At 47.1% G+C, this 15,156-nt stretch overlaps 1 protein-coding gene across 4 annotated transcripts in view; it reads left to right on the top strand.

The window, feature by feature from the left end:
• Positions 1-15,156, top strand: part of DENND2B (DENN domain containing 2B) — a 421,742-nt gene that overhangs the window by 149,036 nt on the left and 257,550 nt on the right. For 2 of the 4 annotated variants that reach the window (XM_063944050.1, XM_063944049.1), the window contains exon 2: positions 4,053-4,139. The gene's annotated coding sequence lies outside the window, so the exon portion shown is untranslated. Of the gene's footprint in view, positions 1-4,052; positions 4,140-8,043; positions 8,292-15,156 lie in introns of those variants that run through there. The other 2 variants (XM_063944052.1, XM_063944048.1) reach the window with 2 other exon arrangements.

Below are 15,156 nucleotides of genomic sequence, written 5' to 3'. Positions count from 1 at the left end.
ATACATGTGTGGGTTTCCTCTGGGTACTCCGGTTTCCTTCCACAATCCAAAAATATACAGGTAGGGTAACTGGCTCCCATCAAAATTAACCCTAGCGTGAATGTGTGTGCTTGTACATATGGTAGGGAATATAGGTGGTCATTCCGAGTTGTTCACTCGCTAACAGTTTTTAGCAGCCGTGCAAACGCTATGCCGCCTCCCACTGGGAGTGTATTTTAGCTTAGCAGAAGTGCGAACGAAAGGATCGCAGAGTAGCTACAAAATTATTTTGTGTAGCTTTAGACTTACTCAGCTCTTGCGATCACTTCAGACTGTTCAGTTCCTGTTTTGACCTCACAAACACGCCCTGCGTTCGCCCAGCCACGCCTGCGGTTTTCCTGGCACGCCTGCGTTTTTTTTCGAACACTCCGTGAAAACGGTCAGTTGACATCCAGAAACGCCCACTTCCTGTCAATCACTCTGCGGCAAGCAGTGCGACTGAAATGCTTCGCTAGACCTTGTGTGAAACTACATCGGCCGTTGTGAAAGTACGTCGCGCGTGCGCATTGCGCCGCATGCGCAGAAGTGCCGTTTTTTGGCATCATTGCTGTGCAGCGAACATTTTCATCTAGCGATCAACTCGGAATGACCCCCATAGAGTGTAAGCTCCACTAGGGCAGGGACTGATGTGAATAGCCAAATATTCTCTATAAAGCGCTGTGGAATATGTGTGCGCTATATAAATAATTGGTAATAAATAAAATAAATAAATAAATAAAATACAGTACCACCGTATAGAGAAAGAAAATACTGATTGTATAAAAAAGGGAATTAAAGTCTTTTGGCGCTTATTCCTGTTTACACTGTTGTTGTTTTTGTCTTCGTTGGGTCCTCATATGTGCATATAAAAAGTGGGCGGAAGCAATGTGTCACAGTAAAATAGACGTAAAACAAATATAACGCCACTTGTGTTACTGCAAACTCAAATCCTGCTAGAAATAAGAGCTGTGGCTGTTTGTTTGTTTTTTTTGTTATTTAAAAGGATAGGAGTTTCCAAATCAGAAGATATAGAATAGGGGAATAAGAACTTTTATTTTCTTAGTCTCCTCTTAAATATGTATAGAGGGCCTAATTCAGACCTGATGGCTGTTGTGCGCAATCGTACAGCGGCCAATTATCAAACGACTGAGCATGCGTACGGATCGTAATGCGCAGCCGCGAGGCCAAACTGCAAACAAATCCTGCGTCTTTTTTTATCGCTATGCGAACACAGGCTGATTGATAGGAAACGGACGTTTGTGGGTGGTAACTGGACGTTTTCTGGGAGTGTCAGGAAAAACGCAGACGTTCCCAAGTGTTTTCAGGGCGGGTGTGTGACGTCAGCTCCGGCCCCGATCAGCCTGTTCCCATCGCACTGTAGGAGTAAGTCCTGGGCTGCGCACACACTGCACACAGTGGAAAAATCATTAGCTGGTGAGTGAGGTGCAGCTGACCGGCGTTTGCAAAACTTTTCGCACGGTGGGCCTAATTCAGTCCTGATCGCAGCAGTAAATTTGTTAGCAGATGGGCAAAACCATGTACACTGCAGGGGGGGGGGGGGGGGGGGGGGGCAGATGTAACATGTGCAGAGAGAGTTAGATTTGGGTGGGTTATATTGTTTCTGTGCAGGGTAAATACTGGCTGCTTTAATTTTACACTGCAATTTAGATTTCAGTTTGAACACGCCCCACCCAAATCTAACTCTCTCTGCACATGTTACATCTGCCTCCCCTGCAGTGCAAATGGTTTTGCCCATTACCTAACAAATTTGCTGCTGCAGTCAGGTCTGAATTAGGCCCAGTGACCGACTCCCATGATTTATTTAAGTAGTGGTCCCTGGTGAATGAAGAGATTAGACATGAAAAACACATGGTTAAAGGCCTGACACACTGGCAGAGAGGTGTGCTGAGCGAGGGGGTAGCAGTGAAATGAGCAATGTGCTAGATTGTGCCTGCAGCCCAGGTCTTACTCCTACAGTGCGATCACATCAGGCTGATCGGGCCGGAGCTGACGTCACACACCCTCCCTGAAAACACTTGGGAACGCCTGCGTTTTCCAGACACTCCCAGAAAACTGACAGTTACCACCCACAAACACCCTCTTCCTGTCAATTAGCATGAGAATGGCTGTGCAAATGACATTTTCGCACCGGCTTGCCGCTGTTCGGCCTGTTGCCTGTTGTTGTTTGGCGATGCGCGTGCGCATTGCGGTGCGTGTGCAGGCGCAGTAGTTCGATAATCCCCTGCTGTGCGAAAGCGCACACCAGAAATCAGGTCTGAATCGGGCCCTATGTCGTGTTGTGTTGATTTGATGACTTTTTGTAGTTTGATTGAAAACAATGTCATAAAGAATACATGAATTAAGGGGCTAATTCAGACCTGATCGTTGCTGTGCGTTTTTGCACAGCAGAAATCAGGTCTGAACTGCGCATGCGCCGGAACATGCCAGACAGCCGACGGCTGTCTTACCCCTGCGATCGCCTCTGCCTGATTGACAGGCAGAGGCAGTCGCCGGGTGGGAGGGGGCAGGCCAGCGGCGTTTGGTCACCATTTAGGGGACGTGGTCCGGACAACGGACCGTTGCGGGGGGGTGGGGTGGGGTGGATGAGCCACGGCGGCTGTGTGTGTTGCAGCGACGAGTAGCTCCCTGCCGGTGTGCAGGAGCTACACTGGTAGGGAGCTATTCCTGAAGTACAAAAGTGGGGGGTGGGGGGGCCTGACATGCGGGGCGGACTATCCCTGTTCTGGGCGTCCCCCCGCATGTCAGGGAAGCTGATCGTAGATGTGCTAAATTTAGCACATCTACGATCGGGTCTGAATCACCCCCATAGAGCGCTGTTCCGGTTGGTGTAATGTGGCTTGCATGAATTCACACTTGCTCCCCCCAATTAGTGCATATTTGTGTGATCCTGCTATGTACTCCGTCCTGCGTCTGGATGGCGGTATGTCGTGTGATGGGGTCTTTCTAAGGCATATCGGCTGAAATACGCTATTTTCACATGAAACCTTTCTAATCGCAAATTGCTCTAATTTTGGGCCTAATTCAGACCTGAATGCACCTGAATTTGCAGAGGTTTGTGGTTGGATAGTCGCCGCCCAGTCAGAGTGAAAAACCTGCAAGTCTGCGTACGCCGTCTGAAAAGCTTTGCAAACGCCGGTCAGTTGCAAATCCGTTCGCAACTCACTCACCATTGAATGATTTTTCCAGTCTGTGTGCGTAGCCCAAGACTTAAGGTGTGTACACACGGTAAGATATTTTCTTCCGATTCTGACTATATAGTCAGAATCGGAAGAAAAGATAGTGCAGATCGCAAGGTGACAGTCACCTTGCGATCCCGATCCGATGCCGATGCGCGGCCCCGCGCGGTCGGCATCGGACGAAAAAATAGGCTGTGCAGGCAAGTCAATCCTGACTATCTCTATAGAAGAGATAGTCAGGATTGACATCGCACATAGCCAGCATCGCAAGCACACTCATTATGTGCTTGCGATACTGGCTAAGTGCCGACCCGGCCCCCTGTCGCACGGTGAGAATCGGATAAGTCCGAATCTCACCGTGTGTATGCACCCTTACTCCTACCGTCCAGAAAAAACCCAGGCTGATCGGGGCCGGAGCTGATGGCGCACACCTGCCCTGAAAACACTTGGGAACGCCTGCGTTTTTACTGACACAGAAAACGGCCAGGTACTACCCCCAGACGTCCGCTTCCTGTCAGTCATCCTGCGTTCGCCTAGCGACCGAAAAAGACACAGGATTTGTTTGCAGTTTGGCCTTGCGCCTGCGCATTACGATCTGTACGCATGCGCAATCGTTCGCTAATCGGCCACTGTGCGATTTCGCACACCAGCGATCAGGTCTGAATTAGGCCCTTTGCTGCCAACCCTGCGTCAGCCAGACAATGTTTATAGACACAGAAATGTTTGATCTCCAAGTAGAACGGTAATACCATCCTGTGCTATTATAACGCCATTGGTTGTGTTTTTGCTGCCCTGATAACGTATTGCTTAGAACTTACCTCTGATCATCTCTTATAGCGTCAGAAGAATGAGAAGATCCAGGCAGCCCAACCCCGACAGCTGAGAATCCTTGTGCTTGTTAATTATTGCTGAGCGCACATCAAGGTAAGTGCACCACATACTGTAAGTACCCACCAGAGTTGTTCCCAAGTTATGGTTGGAATTGCGGGTTTCTAAGGAAGGAACTCTACACATACTTAGCCAACTTTTGAAGAGACCCCTCCAGGGGAGTCCCTTAAGAGGGCTGGCCGTCTCTCTTAGGAGTATACAGGGCCGGATCTAGGGGGGGGGGGGGCGAAGGGGGCGACCACCCCCCCCCTAACACAGTCATAGCCACGCCCACTTTTGAGCAGAAGAGAGCTCTCTCCGGGTAGAGCCTGAGCAGAACGATGTGCTGCAGCTTATACCACAGCAGCACAGAGGAGCCAGGAGAGCAAGGGTTACAGAGCATTTGCCCCTCACTTGCTAGTGTGTGGGTACTAGTGCTAATAAATAAAATTACCCCATAGCACAGTAACATGTACATAGAACAATCACAAAGCACTATCTTAGTCTCACTCAAAAAGTTCAGTCAGAATTGAGAGAGGAGGAGTTAGGATTGCAGATGGGAGGAGTTGGGACTGTAGAGGGAGGAGTCAAGTTTAAACAGTAAACCGCCCCCCCCTAAAGAAAAGTCTAGATCCGTCCCTGGGAGTATAGGATAGCCAACCAATATCTAGGACCCTCTTGGACATTCCGGGATAGTTGGTATGTATGACACAACCTAAAAGTTTTATTAGTGTGTCTGCGAGAGTTGACTTGATCCTGTGCCCAAAGTGTCACATATATGTCGCTGCCGCCTCTGCATGGAGAGAGATAAGGTAGATAGAACACCTTGGATTAAAGTGCACTGGCACCGTCTGCTCAATGGAGCGCCACGTTGTGCTGTCTATACCAAACAGGCTCCATCCCTATGATCTACGTTCTCGCTCCTGGTCCTCATACATTCTGTTATTTAGTAAGCAGACTGGTCCCCGCTTTGAAGTAATTACCTACTGGTCTCTGGGCCTAGATTTCAAGACCTTCACGCACATACACCGAGAGCTGGCAGCTCCATTTAATACCCCAATCCACTGCTTATTGCTGGAAATTCCGGGCCTAATTCAAGGGGTAATTCAGACTGCATCGCTACGGCAGCGGCAGCGATCACAGTCTGATTCTTTTTGTGCACGTGCGCACCCCGGGAGCCCAGTCAGATGCTAAAAGCATCTCAGGGCTGCAATCGCCTCTACCTGAATGACAGGCAGAGGCGGTCGCGGGGTGGAAGGGGGCGTACCAACAGTGTTAGAACGCCGTTGGCGGGGCGCGGTCCGGACAACGCAGCCGCTAATTTTAGCACATATACGATCATTTTCTCAGACACCCAGCACAGGGCTAGTCTGCCCCACATGTCTGGCTCTGCCCCCTCCCCCCCCCCTCGCACAGGTGCAAAAGCATTGCACGGCGGAGATTCTTTTGCACCTGGCGAGTAGCTCCCTGCTTGCGCAGCTCCTGCGCTCTGGCAGGGAGCTACCCACTGCGTCCTGGGTCGCGGCGGCTGCGTGACATCACACAACGGTCCGGACACGCCAGCATTGTCCAGACCGCGCCCCACCAACTGCATTCTAACTGGCTTTTAGCATCTCACTGGGCTCCCGGGGTGCGCACGAAAAAAATCTGACCGCAATCGCTGCCGCTGCTGAATTACCCCCCCCCCCCCCAAACCTTGAAAACCTCTAACCAATAAAACACTAAACATAAATTGATTCCCGTAAGAATTACTTGAAACCAAAGTAATTTGTTCTGAGAAGCAGTAAAGGCTTTTCCTTATTGTATCTGAGAACGTCTTCTTCATCTCGGCTTCTCAATGCTGCCAGCGGTCACTGCCACCACTATTAAGCCGGGGATAATCTCCTCTTTGTGCTGGAGCCTGGGACCAGGATTGTGCAACATACGGCTCCGTTTTACATTCTGATTAATATTTCCTTTATTAGCTGGTGAAACGAGATTGGAATACAAACACAAACTACTTAGAACGCGCTGTAAATTGTGTAGCGGAAAATGTCTTAGGTTCGTAACCACTGGCAAAGATCAGTAGGCCTAAAGTATAATATATATCTGGCGTGCCGTTTACTAATATTAAACCTGCTTAGGACGGCATCCAAATAGCTGTGGTAATTTACCACGGCTAATTGACTCAGCTGACGGGAGTGTACTTTAAAGAGTTTTTTGCACGAGACAATAGGATAGGGAGAAAAAAATATGGGAAAACCCCGTTTTTTGTGAGTGGAACATTGGCCCTCATTCCGAGTTGATCACTCGCTAGCTACTTTTAGCAGCTGTGCAAACGCATAGTCGCCGCCCACGGGGGAGTGTATTTTTGCTTTGCAAGTGTGCGAACGCCTGTGCAGCCAAGCTCTGCAAATACATTGTGTGCAGAGTAGGTCTGGACTTACTTGCGATCACTTCAGTCTTTTTGGTCCCAGAATTGACGTCAGACACCCGCCCCGCAAACGCCTGGACACGCCTGCGTTTTTCCAACCACTCCCAGAAAACGGTTAGTTGCCACCCATAAACGCCTTCTTCCTGTCAATCTCCTTGCAATTGGCCGTGCAAATGGATTCTTTGTTAAATCCATCGCTCAGCAACGATCCGCTTTGTACCCGTACGACGCGCCTGCACATTGCGGTGCATGCGCAGTAGAGACCTGATCGCTGCGCTGCGAAAAACGTCAGCAAGCGATCAACTCTAAATGACCTCCATTATCGGGTCTAATAGGATACCGGCCTTAGGGGCCCATTTATAAAATAATATTTGCAGCTATGTCCCCTGAAAACACCCGTTTTCGGGGGTTAGCCACAAATATTAAGTATCCCTGGTATGAATGAAGGAGGGATCGCAGCAGGTGTCTCTGATAACTGCCTCTGTTGCCGCCCGCAACCGCATCTCCCATATGCATCAATATTGGGAATGTGTCTCCGCAGCTACTGCAATCTTTTGATAGCGGTAGGCCATTGTAGCCTATGGGCTACATATCAGAAAAGTAGATCCGTTTGTGTTTCCTGGGAACCCTCCACCGGAAATGCCTCAGTGCATCGTGGTTACAACATGCGCAGGACCCCCGGCCGCCTACAGGGTGCTGGGTGATACAGTAACCCGATAGGATCGCATATAGCAAAGGTCGCATTCAATATGTAATCCTTGATAAATGGGCCCTTTAGTCTCCTGATGACTGTCACTCAGAGGGTATAAAATGGAACTCATAAGTAGTGTCGTGATTCGGGACACCGCACCTGGAGTTGTGAGCAGAATACAGAATTGGGGAATGACGGAAGGAGAGATGTGTGATTCAGTTCGTCAGAAATCTGAACCCACCTGAATTTTGCAGATCCGAACTGAACCGAGTCCCAGTTCGGATCTTCCCGTGGTTCGAAATTTGTATTTTAAATTAAAATTTTTGGATTTTGGGTAGCAAAAATGACACAATTTTAGCTGTTTTATACCTTTTTCAAGAAATGTAAAACTCAAGATTTGGATTTTAAATCTGAATTCCGAACCGAAACACCTGAAACACGCCGGTGAAATTAGAACCAAAACCAATTGGTAGTAGGCCGTGCGTAGAGCTTTACACTCGTACATCTCAGGCCCTACATCTCAGCCTGCATGCTGAGCAGCCCCACTACTTACTGCCTGCTCATGTACTGTCAGGGGCTGTGTTCCCTGGGAACGTGCACCCTCTGCCATCTGACATCATCTGGCCCTTGCACACGTACAAATAACATTTCGCAGCCCTGATCTGAGGGGTTAACGTGGCGGCGGTGATAATTCCAGCTCCCTGCCTGACGCTCTGCTTGCTATTGAAGAGAAAGTTTATGATGAAAGCTATCTGAAAGTTCCTTTGTGTTCCTGTCCCTGCCCAGTATGAGAATGACTAGATGCTGGATAATGCAATGTGCAGGGGGGGCGGGAGAGCACACACACAGCCTCACTGCTGGCTGACTGACTCTGCTGGGTGGGGGGAGAGAGAGAAACCTCACATAGGGACAAGGCTCCATGACCGGTGCCCTGGGCAGCCTGGGAGAGGTCCAGACTCTGGCTGGAGGTCACATGAAGCAGATGTGAGGAGAACTGAGGCTCTCAGGGGTCTTGGATAGCAGAGGACTCGCCCATAGGACAGAGATTTGTGTGGGAAATACAAAGCTGAGGATGGAGCGGAGACGCAGGGTCTGCACCCAGAAGGTGATGAATTAAGAACCTCTTTCTGCTGCTCTTTCTGTCCATAGTTCTGCTGTGTGTTATTGATATTTGCTCTTGTGTCCTCATGTGTCTTCTGGAAGTACTCTGGTGTCTTCTACAGCTTTGTGTTCTTTGTTGCATGGTACTGCAGGTATACACACGTAGGTGGCATGTATGTGTCTGCAGTGATATTCAGTGACTCCCTGACCCTATGAGCTCACTAGGGATGACCAGGGCTCCGTCTCCAGAGCCAGAAGACCCATTCCAAGACCTGGACCTCAGTTGCTTCTCCTTTTGCTGATTTAAAAAAAAAAAATTGAATTGAAATTTAAATTCTTATATATATAATTAACAACACGCACAGAAATCCCCAAAAATGTTTCACATTTATTTAAAAACATCCAGGTTAACAACAGTTCCAGACCTGGAACACGTGAGAAGTCGCAGTGAGGAGCTGCTCTAGAACTGGGTCCGTGGTTTCTGGAGCTTAGAGTTGGGCTCTGGACCCGGATCTAGGCCAGTCCGGCACTGTTAGAAATTTTTGGCCGTGGATGGGTGGCAACGTGCTGCAGATGGGGTTAACGAGTGAAGCTGGTTACACATTGTTAGGGTGATGTAATGCTCACACAGTTGGGATCTATTTAGGAGATAAACCCTTTAAGCAAATGAGACTAGTGCTTGGGTTTTGTGCAAGTGTGAAGAACTTTCTACAGCACTGGGATTAGTCCAGTCTTCATAGGAGACGGCACCAGATTTATCGGAAAAAGTCACTTAGATCATAAAGTTGATGCAGAATTTATACCTAGATGTTTAAAGGTGCAGGTTTGCTTTTCGGTGACATCCAAGATATTCCGTCTGACATTTGTCAGGGGGAATAAGACGTATTTACGTGCATGGTTTCTACCTCTCTGCAGATCCTGTGGCTTGTAGCGAATCTATTCTTGGATGCTGCAAGGAGTCCGCACAAAGGATGCAGACTAACAAACGTGGGGGCCCTTTTTCAGGGACCAGGAGCTATTTCCTTCTGTTGATACATGATCTTTATGACAGTCCAGTTCCTGTGTTTTGTGTGTCTTTTCCCCCTGCTTTGCTTTTTTTTTTTTTTTTTTTAGGAGTTTATTATAACTTCAAAGCCCCACGTGTGTTCATTAACCGTTTCACTGCTGCCATTCCTTGTGGCGCGGCTGTGAGCAGCCACCGGGGCTGGAAGAGTTAATGTATCGCAAAGCAACCATGGAGAATTAAAAAAATAAAAAAGGTTTTGCAAGTACCCAGCGATAAGAATCCGTCTCATATTCATCTGAATGCTGCATCTGCTAGTGATCCTGCAACTCAGGAATTTTGCCCTGGGCAGGAAATGCAAACAAACAAACTTTTAAGGAGACATTTAAAGGGGACTGTAAAAATGGCTGCGCTGGTGCTGTGAGAGGAGGCAGCTTGGATACAATTGTCATTTTGTGGGTTTTATTTTTGGACGCCTGTTTGTCAGTCCGTTCTGGGGCAGATTATAGGCCGGGAGCTGCAGACAGAGCTCCCATTGTGTTCTTGGGACAATGAGGCCGGCTGGGACTGGCTTCCATTGGTCTGGATGCTGGCTTCCGCTCCCATAGAGAATAACTGCCAGGAAGGACACACACATAGAAACACTGACTCTGACATTTCTCCGAGGACAAACAAGAAACATCTCAGCAGCTTCAATCTTCTCATTCATTGTTCTTGAGGTTATTGCAGAATGCACTGTGTGTTGGGGTTTCAGACGTTTAGGGGTAATGTATCAAGTATTGGAGACAACTTCTCTACAAGACTTGTTACATCTCCCCTTTCATGAGAACAGACCATGACCTTTAGGATTTTCAGTGTGCATTAAATGTATTACTGTGAATGATAACACCTGAGGACAGTCCCTGTAATCTCCGTCACCTGTACTGACATTCGGGGAATGCCAATCTTCCCGAAACCTTTCCCTCTATCCTTCTGCCCCATTAATGACACATATACTGTAGTTCTGTTTTCACCAGCAGGCCCAGAATATATTGGCCAGGTGTTAACCCTACTGTCAGCCCGGGTACCTCATATATATATATATAGTCACATGGACGAAACGCGTTGGACATACCTCTTTGACCGCCTATACTAAAGATAAGCAAATCTCCAATTTTTATTTTAAAAGAGCATTGCTTTGAACTTTTTCTATACATTTTTCTATATTTACATTTTTTTTATTTTACTATTTATATATATTGTGTACCTACATTTTTTTTAAGAAAATAGTTTTTTCCTTATTATATCTTGTCCTTGATAAATGTAATATTCATTCATTTTATTATAGTTTGGTTACATTCTCAATTTTAATATAGTATATACACCATACTTACCTACTTTGTGGCTGCCCCCGGACCAGCCAGGTCACACAAGAGGGGAGTGGAGTAGGCAGTACAGGTGCGTGGTGACATGTTTCCATCATCGTAGCCCCACCCCTGCTCTGTAATGCCCACATTATTAGTATTGCAGAGCTGGGGGCGGGGCTACGATGACGCGATTTAGCGCAATCGTGTCATTGCCCCGCCCCTTTTTTCTATGCAACAGGATGAAAGTGGTGGGAGGCGTGGGGTGCAGCGGGAGGAGTGTGGGGTGCGGCAGGGGGCAAGCGGGATGCGGGAGACTTGCTCCCTTCCCTGGGGAACCGGGAGTGCCACCCTAATTTTGTGAGCCTCCCAGCCTTTCCGGGAGACTGGGCAAGTATGATATACCCCATTGGTCGCTGACACCCCTACCCCTTCTCTTTTCAATAGCAATTTTACAGCATCTTACCCATGCTGAATTTTTAGGGGCCAGCTGACACCCTTATTGTGAAAGGGAGTGTTCATTTGTTTTTAGTTCTACAGCCACATGTGGCGCTGCACCTCTACAGCCCCTCTCTCTCTATATATATATATATATATATATATATATATATATATATAATCTCATAATACCTAGTTTGTATTATACTGTGTGTTAGTACTTTATCGTGTTTAGCAACAGACAGCATGTGTTATACGTTAGAGGACACTGAAATAACACATCTTCATAGTAATAATGGACATGATACTGTAAATACTTAGGATGACACAGTGGAAGTAACAATTCATGATCATACACGATACACCCCTGCTTCAATTCAAGGGCCTAATTCAGACCTGATCGCAACAGCAAATTTGTTCTCTAATGGGCAAAACCATGTGCACTGCAGGCGGGGCAGATGTAACATGTGCAGAGAGAGTTAGATTTGGGTGGGGTGCGTTCAAACTGAAATCTTAATTGTAGTGTAAAAATAAAGCAGCCAGTATTTACCCTGCACAGAAACAATATAACCCACCCAAAGCTAACTCTCTCTGCACATGTTACATCTGCCTCACCTGCAGTGCACATGGTTTTGCCCATTAGAGAAATATTTTGCTTTTGCAGTCAGGTCTGAATTAGGCCCTATGTGAGACAGCTACAAAAGCATCCCAAGGAATATTTGCTTCATTCAGCAACTGGGCCTGGCATATCACGCGTTTCTCCGGAGTAATTTATACTTCAGTGTTCCATTCCATTCACCTGCGCTCTGATTTGTCACAGGAAGTAATCACCTGGCAGTATGGATATTTATCACTTTGCATGGGTTAAGGGTTAATACCTCGATGGATGGGTCGGGGAATTGGAAATATTAAACATGTTTAAAAATATTGATTCCCCAACCCCACTGAAAACGGTCGGGATCTGCAAATTGGGAATTTTTAAGATGAAGAATTTCCCAGATGGATCGGTGGTTCTGGTTGGGGAAATGGGGGTTAGATGTATCAGATGGACATCTATACAGATGTGCTCTGGGCCAGTATGGACTATCCATGGGCTCTTACGACTCCCGTAAGGCAAAGCACGTATAATACCCCAACATCCCCTGATAACCCTCGCCATTCTGAGTGTTAGCTCTTAAGGCCTGGGCTGTGTCCTGCAGAGTTCTTCTGCAGCCACGAGTCGCTGGACATGATGAACCTGGAATGGATGCACCACAAATAATGATAAGTGCTCTCTGCATTGCTTCCCTCAGGAGGGCGAGTGTTTGAGATAAGCATCTAGGTTGAGCAGGGCTTACGCAGAGTGGAACGCACGGCTGTAACACGCAGATTCGGTCATACGGACTTCCAACGTTTCCACACTTCTGTCTGAGGAGACGGAGCTGCTTGAGGAGGCGTAGCTGTGATGTAAAAGGGCGTCCTCCTCACATAGGCAAAGATCACTCAGGGCGTAAGTGCCTGTATGCCTTTTTGGAGACGTAACTTTTGCACATAGTATAGGACTGGTGCAGGTGCACCCTAATGATAACTAGTAGCAAACCAAGAGGTGTAGAGCTGTGGCCGGAACCACCTCAAGATCTCAGCATGTAGATTTCCCATCCATGCTTCTTTAGGTCTACATACAGTACACCCCATTTACTTCCAACTCTGCATCAGCCAAAGTGGGCTTCAATCAGAGTTACACTCAAAATGCGACCGCATGGAAATAAATGCAGATATTCACCTGTATTCATGTTGACTGCATCTGTGCTGAAATTAGGCGGATCTCCGTGTATGGTCATCTCCGAATAGTCCGCAATTCTGTCTCCACGCTCACTGCACATTTATCCCATGTCTCTCCCAGTTACACCCACTAAGGCGCATGTGAAGGTGCAGCTGCAAATCATAAGACTCTAAGGGGAACATTTACTAAGCAGTGATAAGAGTGGAGAAGTGAGCCAGTGGAGAAGTTTCCCCATCAACCAATCAGCTGCTCTGTATAATTTTATAGTATGCAAATTATAGATGTTACTTCAGTGCTGATTGGTTGCCATGGGCAACTTCTCCACTGGCTCACGTCTCCGCTCTTATCACTGCTTGGTAAATGTCCCCCAAAATCACCTGTAGTTACCCAGAGCTGTATGTGCATTGTGCAGGCTGCAATCATGTGCAGTTGCAGGAATTAATTAAAGCCAATGTGTTTAGTGTAAATAAGGAACTTTCCTCTTTGCGGATATTGCGGTTTATATGTTCTCCCCATATTTGTGTGGATGGTGTGCTTTTACACAGCTGGTGAGTTCAGTTAGTACACGCCCCTCCCAGCTCTAAGGAGTATATTTACTAAAGTGCAGGTTTTATAGAAGTGGAGGTGTTGCCCATAGCAGATTCTATCTATTATCTTCTAGAAGGTGCTAGATAAGTGGAATCAGATTGGTTGCGAGGGGCAACATCTCCACTGGTAAAAACCCGCACTTTAGTAAATATACACCCTAGAGAGTGAGCAGGTACTGTACACTCCTTATGGCAGTTGTGTTGCATGTAGGGTGTTACGCATTATGGGCTCTATTTACTGAGCCCAGGAAAGGCCTCTTTCCATTTATGGAAAACCAGCGCCAGCTGTTTCTCCACTATCGCAGTACTCCTTCTACCATCACAGTAACGGGATGGCGTTAGCACTAAATATTTATTGAAGCAAATGCTTTCTCTCTTTAAATAAAGCATTTTTATCAGAATAATGGAAAAGTAATTATGTTTTTATATATATATATGAACATTTTTTTTTAATTATTATTATTATTATTATTATTATTATTTTTACAAATAAAACTGAAAGCCCAAGTCAGGGTTTCTAGTCCCACTGTGCATGTGTGATTAATCAGATCACGCACACACTGACCGATGGAGTGGTTAGCCCGCCGGCTGAGTATCCCTCTGCTGCATTGGAAAGATTCTAATAATAAATTGCAGCCGTAACACATTTTCTATCACTGCAATAGTCTCTGAGGGAAATATACATTGAATTTCAGGGGGGGCTTTCCCAGACTCCCACGTAACACTCAATCAATTCCCCAGTGAAGTGGCTGGCCCAGTGGCTGGCCCAGCAGGGGCTGATGAGGTGATTCACAATAAATTCTGTCATAGTGACTCAGCCTCCAGCTGTAAAATGTCATGAATTGCAACTGTGAACAGGGGTGGAGCCACAATCACATGACCACCCGCGCATACACACATACTTGCACCTTCCCAAAAGTCAGCAACTATGATCTTCCAGGAGCCACCTGGGGCCCCACCTTTAGTACTCCTACATTGTGTCTGGCTCTTTGACCTGTGGCCCCTCTGGGGCGTCAGACTTTTTCAGGCTTAGGTGGATGTGCCTGGGAGCCTTTAGAAAGCACAGACAAGAATGTGAGGGAAGTATTACTGTCACAGCCTGTTGCCTAGAGTCATTTGTTTATCATCGACTTACCAGGTGGCTCACTGGGCTGAGTCCTAACTAGAGTATTAGCTGCAGTTTGACAATTGGGAGCAGTTCCAAATTATTGCCCCGAATCACAGCTGGACAGAAATATTCCACAACTGCTTTAAGGGTTTGTAAATAATCTTCTCCTGTTTCCAGAGTCAGCCACATCTATACCACCGCCCTGCCCCATCCATACTCTGGTAAATTTGTTTGTATATGGAGTGCGCTAACTCCGTGATGCACCATAACAGACCCTCCAACATGACCCGCCCCACTAGGTACAAAATGCTCTGTTCCTGGACTTTCCTCTTAATTTATGATTTCCATCACCTGTGTTGAACTAGTTAAATGATAAGAAAGCTGTTTCTTCACAGGGGATTGCAATAATAAATTAAGAGGGAAGTCCAGAAACAGAGCATTTTGTACCTAGTGGGGCGGGTCATGTTGGAGGGTATGATAACATGAAGCACCTATCCTTTACCAAGATGGCCGCAGTTAGCTAGTCAGCACATGCGCAGCACCATCTAGTCACTGTGCTTGAGCGCCACAGACAAAGCTACACAGATGTGTGGTACTCTGCTCCGTGGGGGACCCTTCAGTATCCTGC

This window comes from Pseudophryne corroboree, chromosome 11, assembly GCF_028390025.1.
Source record: "Pseudophryne corroboree isolate aPseCor3 chromosome 11, aPseCor3.hap2, whole genome shotgun sequence".
NCBI lineage: Eukaryota > Metazoa > Chordata > Amphibia > Anura > Myobatrachidae > Pseudophryne > Pseudophryne corroboree.
This window is presented reverse-complemented; position numbering and strand designations above follow the sequence as displayed.